Source organism: Protopterus annectens, chromosome 2.part0, assembly GCF_019279795.1.
Source record: "Protopterus annectens isolate FY-2018-M chromosome 2.part0, PAN1.0, whole genome shotgun sequence".
NCBI classification, from domain to species: domain Eukaryota; kingdom Metazoa; phylum Chordata; order Ceratodontiformes; family Protopteridae; genus Protopterus; species Protopterus annectens.
Window position 1 is genome coordinate 436,355,555 of NC_056728.1, and position 8,296 is coordinate 436,363,850.

The 8,296-nt window shown below is 41.2% G+C and overlaps 1 protein-coding gene across 2 annotated transcripts in view; it reads left to right on the forward strand.

The window, feature by feature from the left end:
* Positions 1-8,296, forward strand: part of VPS13A (vacuolar protein sorting 13 homolog A) — a 4,910,496-nt gene that overhangs the window by 4,350,194 nt on the left and 552,006 nt on the right. The gene's annotated exons all lie outside the window — the stretch shown is intronic.

Here is an 8,296-nt window from a genome sequence, read left to right on the forward strand (position 1 = left end):
TATTTTTACTTCATGCCTGCATTAAGTTTTTATTGGTGCACGATCAGAAATAGTTACTGGGCATGTGTTGAAGCTTTCAATTAAATGCACATGTCCCTGTGAAATATAATTTCCAGCTGGTTTAGTTCAGTTATTGTACCTGAAGGAATAATATGTACATTCTGTCAGAGTTTATACTACTGAATTCACAACTTCCATACAAAATATTTTCATAAATTTCTTTAGAAATCTATTCTCTTTTGTTATGTTGTCCCTTCTAGGTCCCCTGATAACACCCTCACTACTACAAATCAAATTCCAGTCTCCACCTATGAATAATATTCCCTGCTTAAAGTTGATTGTCTAACAAAATTCAAAATTTTCTTAAGCTCTATAGCAGCAGTTTTCGGTTTAATATAAGTGTGTCCATTGTAATCTTCCACCCTTGCCAATAGCCACTTACTACCATAGATCTACAATTTTTATATTTTCCCCTCTTCTATCACTATTGGAGCCCCTCTAGCAATTAGTGTAATTAATCCCCTTTTCTTTTTGTCCCGGATATTCTGCTGCGTATCCATTCTGAAATCCTCTTTTTGTGAAATTCACATATTAATTTCTTTCCATATGTATATCCTGCAGCATTGCTGTTTGCACTCTGCATTTCTTAATATAACTCAAAACTCTTTCCTTTGTATCTATACCTGTAAGGCTGTTCATGTTCTAGGATAATGCGGGACAGCATAGCCATCATGATACAAAGCTATTGTTCCCACTTACTATACATAATTTTTTTTGAGTGTATATTTCAAGGTTTTGATATACATGCATATACTAATGTTTGCAGGCTGATCTTTTGTATAGTTGTTTCTTCTTATTTCCATTTAAACCTATGTCATATTTTCCAGACTTTGTTTTATTGAAAACTTCAAAAAAAAAAAAAAACTAAATACAAACACCATCCCCTGTTAACCTGGAACAAACGCACAAAAATATCCGCATCTTCAAAACATAACGTTTAACACTCCAGAAGGGAACAATGCCCCCAAACTGATAGCTGCACCTACATGTATTATCTAACCTAAACTTAAGGTTGTCAATGATAAAAAACATGCTACAGCTTGTGCTCCCATTTACACTGACTGCTGTTTGTTCTTTCCTTATCTTTGTTTCCCTCCCAGATATGAAAAATAGCTTGTATGCTTTCAGAAAACATTAACTTTTATGCTAAGAAAAAGTGCACTGGCTATCTTTAAATAAAACTAAATTGCATGCAGTTCTCTTAACTCTCTTAAGTATTAAGGCTGCTGGGGAGGTTGTTACCTCTTATTCACTTCCCATAATTTCAAACTTCATTTTTTCACTGAACTGCTTGTCATTGAACCTTTACATTTTGCATTTCCTACAGTAAAGAATGCTCAGAATTCTCAAGATTAACTGCTTGTATCTGCAGACAGCTTGTCTCCATGGGAATGTAGTCAGCATCGAGTCTTTTTAAATTTCACTCAGAAAAAAATACACAGCTAAAGACATCTGAAATGCATTGAACATCTGCCAGTGGAAAACAAAGAAGATTATATTTTTGCAATTGTAAGAAGCTTAGCATTTTCATGGTTTTCATCATTCTGTCTTATTTTTAGACTACATACTTACAAAAACATCTGTTTACAGCTTAAACCAATGGCAGTAATCTAGACATTCACCCTTCTAAAAATAAAAAAATAAAATATCACAATTCTACGTACAATATAATCCATGCACTTTTACACCCTACCACAGCAGCCCATGAATATTAAACTTGATGTTGTCCAGCCAATTTTCTCTTGTTATAATGTAAACCTATATTTCTTAAAACTAAAAAGTACTTGTTTAATATATTTAATACAGCAGTCACTGAAAAGACTTCTTCCACATTTAAATGCCTCTGACTACACACTACACAAAACTGTTTTACTGTGTATACGATGCGTTTGTCATGAAATATTTTATACAAATACTAATAAGAACAAAAGTTGTTTTACTTATTGTTTTGCCCATTTTAGTGTCCTTCAAAAAATTAATGATATTGAAGGATGAACACAGGATAGCAGCAGATTTCTTCAGCTCCACCAATTTCATTACACTGACAGGAATTAATTACTTAAAAAATTAATTTTTGAAGTAATTTTCTTTCTAAATATGTTTGTTTTATATAGTTCTTGAACTATATCTAAAAAAGAAAGGAAATCTTAACAATATTCCTGTCAGAAATCACTTTGGAAATTTTCCTGTCAGTTTATCAGTCTGAAATGAGCTCCAGTAAGACAAATTCTCAAGACTCCAGCATCAAGAAAGAACTTCAGTCTCTGATAATTATAATCCAGCAACTTACTGCTAAGATGGATAAAATGGATACTAAAATAGACACCTTCATAGAAAAAACTACAAAACAAATAGACTTGTTACATATAGACCTGCAACAACAGAAGATCCAGATAACAGGCATAGAAGAAGCTGTGAATGACATGGAAAATAGAATACAAGAAGAGGAAATCAACATTGAGTTTCTGCTGAAACAAATTACACATTTACAAACAAAGCTGGATGACCTGGAAAATAGATCTAGGCGCAATAACATTAGGATTTTTGGACTGCCAGAAAATATTGAAGGTAACAATATTACTTCTTTTTAACAACATGGCTCCCTAAAACTTTAGACTTACCAGAAGCATTCTCTTTGGTATCGAAGAGCACATAGATCTATAGCTAATACTAACTCTAACAAAAACTATCCTAGATCAGTTATAGTTAGATTTCTATCATCTTTTGATAAAGAGATGGTTCTTAAATCTGCTTGGGCTAAAGCTCCTGTTAAGATTAATGAGACAACTGTGCGTTTTGACAATGACTATTCTTCCATGGTAATAGCTAAAAGAAAAGTTTTTCTGCCACTAATAAGGGAGCTTAAAAAAGCACAGTTTAAAACATACCTTCTGTTTCCTGCCAAGCTTAAAATCTTCCTTCCTGATGGTCCTAAAATTTTCGATGACTTAGACTGTGCTTTACTGTTTATCAAAAAAAATAAGATTTTGGATAAAATAGAAGAAATGGAATGGGCTAGTCCTTCATTAAAGAGACTGGCAACTGAAACTTCGTGGAAGACTTCAGAGAAGAAGAAGAGACTAAAAAACAAATGATTTGTTCTATGATGTCCTTCAAGAATGCAACTGCAGTCATAACATGTGGGTTGTCCTGCCTCAGGCAGCCCCCGGTCGGCCGGATTCCAAAGTCTGGGTCCGACGTCAGCTGATGTCGCATTTCTCTCCGACGTCAGAGCGGCTGGAGTATATAAGCATCAGCCGACGCCATTTTCTTGTCTTTCTTGCCGCGCGGTGCCCGAAGCAGAAGCAGTTCACAAGTGCCGGTCGGTCAGCTCCTGTATTCTACGATACCGAAGTCATCAAAAAGCTAAGTACCCCGTTGGGGACCTTTTCTTGCCTCAGCCAATGTCAGAAATTACTGAAAAAGTTAACAATTGTCTTTTTTGTGGTAAACAAATACCTCATAAGGATTTCCACTCTTACTGCCTCCCTTGCCTGGGCCCAGACCACGACGTCTCGGCCTGTGTAGCCTGTGCTTGCTTCAACAAGCGCACTCTCAGGCGCCGGGCGGAGTTCGCTGAAGATTTTTTCGGCGATAAATTTGCTTACACCATGCCGTCGGATCTTCCGACATCGCAAACTCCCAAAAAGCTAAAAGACCGGGACCGACATCCTCGGCCCGCGTCTACCACAGACTCAACGCCAAAACCTAGCGCGAGTGCTCCGGTTCCCTCTGAGACGGTCTCTCCACCGCTCCGAACCGAAGACACCGCATTACCGACGACTCCGATTCCAGACATTACTCCGACGCCAGTTATAGATTTTCCTCCGGATACCGAAACCGAGGAAATGCCCGAGACCATTGCTGTAGACAAGGTCACTCCTGCACGTGGAGCTGCCAGGCCTCCTATGGCCATGTCTATTAAGGCCTACACTAGGGCTAAGGCAGCCAGCAAAACAAAGCATATTTCTTCTAAATCCATACCTCAGCCGACTCCGGAGACACAAATTATGTCCATGGCTGCTGACTTAATTTCCATGATTAGAGGTTCACAGACCCATCCTGAGAGAGCATCCCAGCCTCCTCCTGATAAAAGGCCCCGGGTTGAATCCTCTGGCCCTACTCCTTCAGATGAAGACTCTGAGGGCTCTGTCCACTCTGATAGCCAGGAAGAGCTCTTCCAGACCTATGAGGATGCAGAAGATTCCATACCTTCGGCCTCCCCTCCTGAGGATATTTCTTTTGGGGAAGTTCTGCACACCATGAGGGAACATTTCAAGTGGCAGGGCCAGGAATATTCTGATTCCAGGAAACGCCTTAGGACTTTCCTTAAGAAGCCTCAGCACAGGCCCTTAGCTATTCCTCCTGTACTTGATGTTCTGGATGACTTGTATTCTGATTCTAGTGCTACCCCTGATACTCTTCCTCCTGCTCCAGCCAAGCCAGACAGGTATTACAGGGTCCCAGAAACTCATTCCCATTTATTCAGGGCCCATACTGTTGATTTGGAAACTATTTCACAGGGGCCTAAAGGAGTTTCAGCCTCCACCTCAAAAATCCTTTGCCCTCCAACAGGGAAGCAAGGTCATTAGAGATGGAGTAAAAGGTTTACACATCCACTACCTTATCTATGAGAGCTTTAAATTGCCTTTTTCATATGTTCCAATATCAGGATTATCTCTTAGAAGATTTACAAAAAAACATTAGCTTCTCCTGATCCTTTAGACAGGAAGACTTTGCAGGAAGCTGTACATAACACTCAGCAAGTAAGCAGTCACTTCCTGCAGTGTGGATATGATGCACTGGAAGCTTCATGTAGGGCAGCTATGACAGGGGCAGTGATGCGTAGACATGCTTGGTTAAAAGATCAACCTCTACCAGATCATGTAAAAGCAAAACTTCTGGATGCACCTTTGAAAAAGAACAAGCTTTTTGGTGCAAATGCTAAGGATGTGTTAAAGACCATCGAAGAAAAAGCAAAATCAGTTCAAACTGTAAAGGATTTCCTCCAGGTTCAGCCCCCCAGATTCAGTAGGAATTGGCCTTCAAAAAACTGGTCCTTTCCTAACCCAGAAAAGTTTCAAAGGGGTAAGAACAGACGTGGCCGAGGAAGAGGCCAATACAGAGGCCCTTACAGGGGACGTCAATGGCAGCCAGGAAACCAAAGAAGTGACGCAGGGGTTTCTCCTGCCCAACAACCACAATCTCAATGACTTTCCTCTACTACCGCCTACCAGGGAACAACTAGAAGCTCCCTTGGGCGGAAATTATCTCTGTTTGCAGAAAACTGGCACAGACTGACAAAGGACAAATGGATTTTGGACATTATAGACCGAGGGTACAGGTTTCATTTTCATACCTTACCAAGAAAACAAGGCATGCCAAATCTACCACAACATCAAAGGGCAGAGGCTATCAAGCAAATCACTCTGCTAACTCGAATGAAAGCAATAGAAAGAGTTCCACAACAAGAACAAGAACAGGGTTTTACTCAAGACTGTTCCTTGTTCCAAGAAAAGAAACTCAATGGAGACCAATACTGGACTTGTCCGCATTAAACACCTTTCTCATAGTACCAAAGTTCAAAATGCTGACTCTACAGCAACTCCTTCCCATGCTGGGCAAGGAGTCGTGGCTGATTACTCTGGACCTCAAGGAGGCATACCTGCATGTCCCTATCAGACACAGCTGCAGAAGATACCTCAGATTTCTTGCAGGGCCAGAGCATTATCAATTCTCAGCATTGCCATTTGGCTTATCTACTCCGTCGAGAGTCTTTACAAAATGCCTGTCTTTAGTATATGCTCATTGGAGGCTCCAGGGTATACAAATTTACCCGCACCTGGACGACTGCCTCATACAAGCGGACGACAAATTGATGTTGACAAAAATCTGGAATAAGACATACGATTACTTGAAGCTCTGGGATACACAGTCAACTTCCAAAAGTCAAGACTGCAGCCATCCCAGCAAATAATCTTCTTAGGAGCCAAACTGGACACAGCCTCTCAGATGGCTTACCTGACAGAAGACAAGCAAGAGAAGTTAACTCAATACTTCAAAGGTTTAGCAAAACTCACCCAGATGACTGCAAGGAGATTCCTACAGGCCCTGGGTTACATGGCATCCTGCATTCTACTGGTTCCATTAGCAAAACTACACATGAGAAAGCTTCAATGGTACCTAAAAAGCGTTTGGTCTCAGCACAGCAACAACTTGGAGACAATCATACCACTCATTCCATGCTTACAAAAGGAATTCCTATGGTGGGCCTCGGTGAGCCAGGAAAACACAGGCATGTCATTCAAAAAAAACACAGATAACACAGACCATGACTACAGACGCCTCAGACCTCGGATGGGGGGCGCACATGGAAGGCAGGTGTATACAAGGACAATGGTCTCCAAAGGAAACACATCTGCATATAAACCAAAAGGAAATGCTGGCAGTAATGCATGCTATCGAGGCTTTTCAAAACCAACTCCAGCAAGGTCACTTAATGATACGGACAGACAACACCACTGTGATGTGGTACATAAACAAGCAGGGGGGCACCCACTCTTACCCCCTTTGCAGACTGACAGTGCAGCTTTGGGAGAAATCACTGAGTCTAAACATCCAGCTACAATCACAGTTTGTTCCAGGAAAAGACAATGTGTTGGCAGACAGCCTAAGCAGGAATTTCACAGATCCACACGAGTGGAAGTTACATCCGAAGGCTTTCAGACAACTCACTTCGACATGGGGCAAGCCAGAAGTGGACCTATTTGCCTCTCACCTCAATCATCTCCTACCAAAATTTTGCACAAGGACATACCATCCAAAGGCTTGGAAAATAGATGCTCTTTCATTCAACTGGAACTCCCTAACAATCTATGCATTCCCACCTCTGCCACTGATGACTTCAGTATTACTAAAGATCAAAGCAGAGAAGCCCAAGGGAATCATAATAGCTCCGGATTGGCCAAGACAACACTGGTACCCACTACTACTGAGCATATCCAACACCAGGAGGTGGGCCCTTCCTCAGTGGCCTCTACTTTTGACTCAACACAATTTCGAAACACTGCATCCAAGCCTTCAGACTCTGCAGCTAACAGCCTGGGAGATCCCATAAATAACTTCAACTTATCTCTCTACAAGGAAGTTCAGCGGATACTAACAGAGGCTCGAAGACCGTCCACCAGAAAGGTCTACTTAGCAAAGTGGAAAAGATTCAGCAATTGGAATACCAGCAAAGGGCATGATGCATCATTACTGAACATCCCACTTATCTTGGAATATTTGGCAGATATGTTACAGAGTGGCCTCTCATATTTTTCAATAAAGATACATGCATCTGCTATTTCAGCTAGATACAACACTGACCCTCCTGTTTTTTCTCATCCCTTACTAAGACAATTCCTCAGGGGAATCAAGAACATTAAGCCACCAAGAAAGGCCCCAGTGCCAGCCTGGGACCTCAATTTTGTCTTAGAAAAACTGACTCTACCTCCTTTTGAGCCAGCAGCTTCAGTTGATTTGCAATTTCTTTCATGGAAAACAGCCTTCCTGTTGGCAATTACCTCAGCAAAAAGGGTTTTGGAACTGCAGGCCCTAATGGCAATACCACCCTTTATTTTCCACAGAGACAGGGTTTCATTAAGGACCAACCCTACCTTTATGCCAAAGGTTGTATCTAGGGTTTCTCTAAATCAAGCCATTCATCTGCCTACTTTCTTCCCCAATCCTGAGAATAAGGGGGAACGGCTTTTGCATACCTTGGACATTCATAGACAACTTCGATACTACCTGGACAGAACCAAGGGCAGTAGGAAGTCTGAACAGCTTTTTGTAGTTTACGCCCCTGCAGTCCAAGGAAAAGCAATTTCAAAACAGACTATTTCTAAATGGATTGGACATTGCATCAGATTCTGTTATTCCTTTCATGGAAAGACTGTTCCAGCCTATGTCAGACCACATTCCACCAGAGCTACTGCCACCTCTACAGCATTTTTAAGAGGGGTGCCTACAAAGGACATTCTAGAAGCTGCTACATGGAGCTCCATGCATACATTCTCAAAACACTACAATCTCCCCCTATATTCCAGATCCAGAGCAGGCTTTGCTTCGGAGGTCCTGCAGGGTTTGATTGCCACACCATCTTTTTCCTAGAGCATACCTCCTCCCCCAGCTAAGCTATGGTATTCTACCCACATGTTATGACTGCAGTTGCATTCTTGAAGGACATAGTACA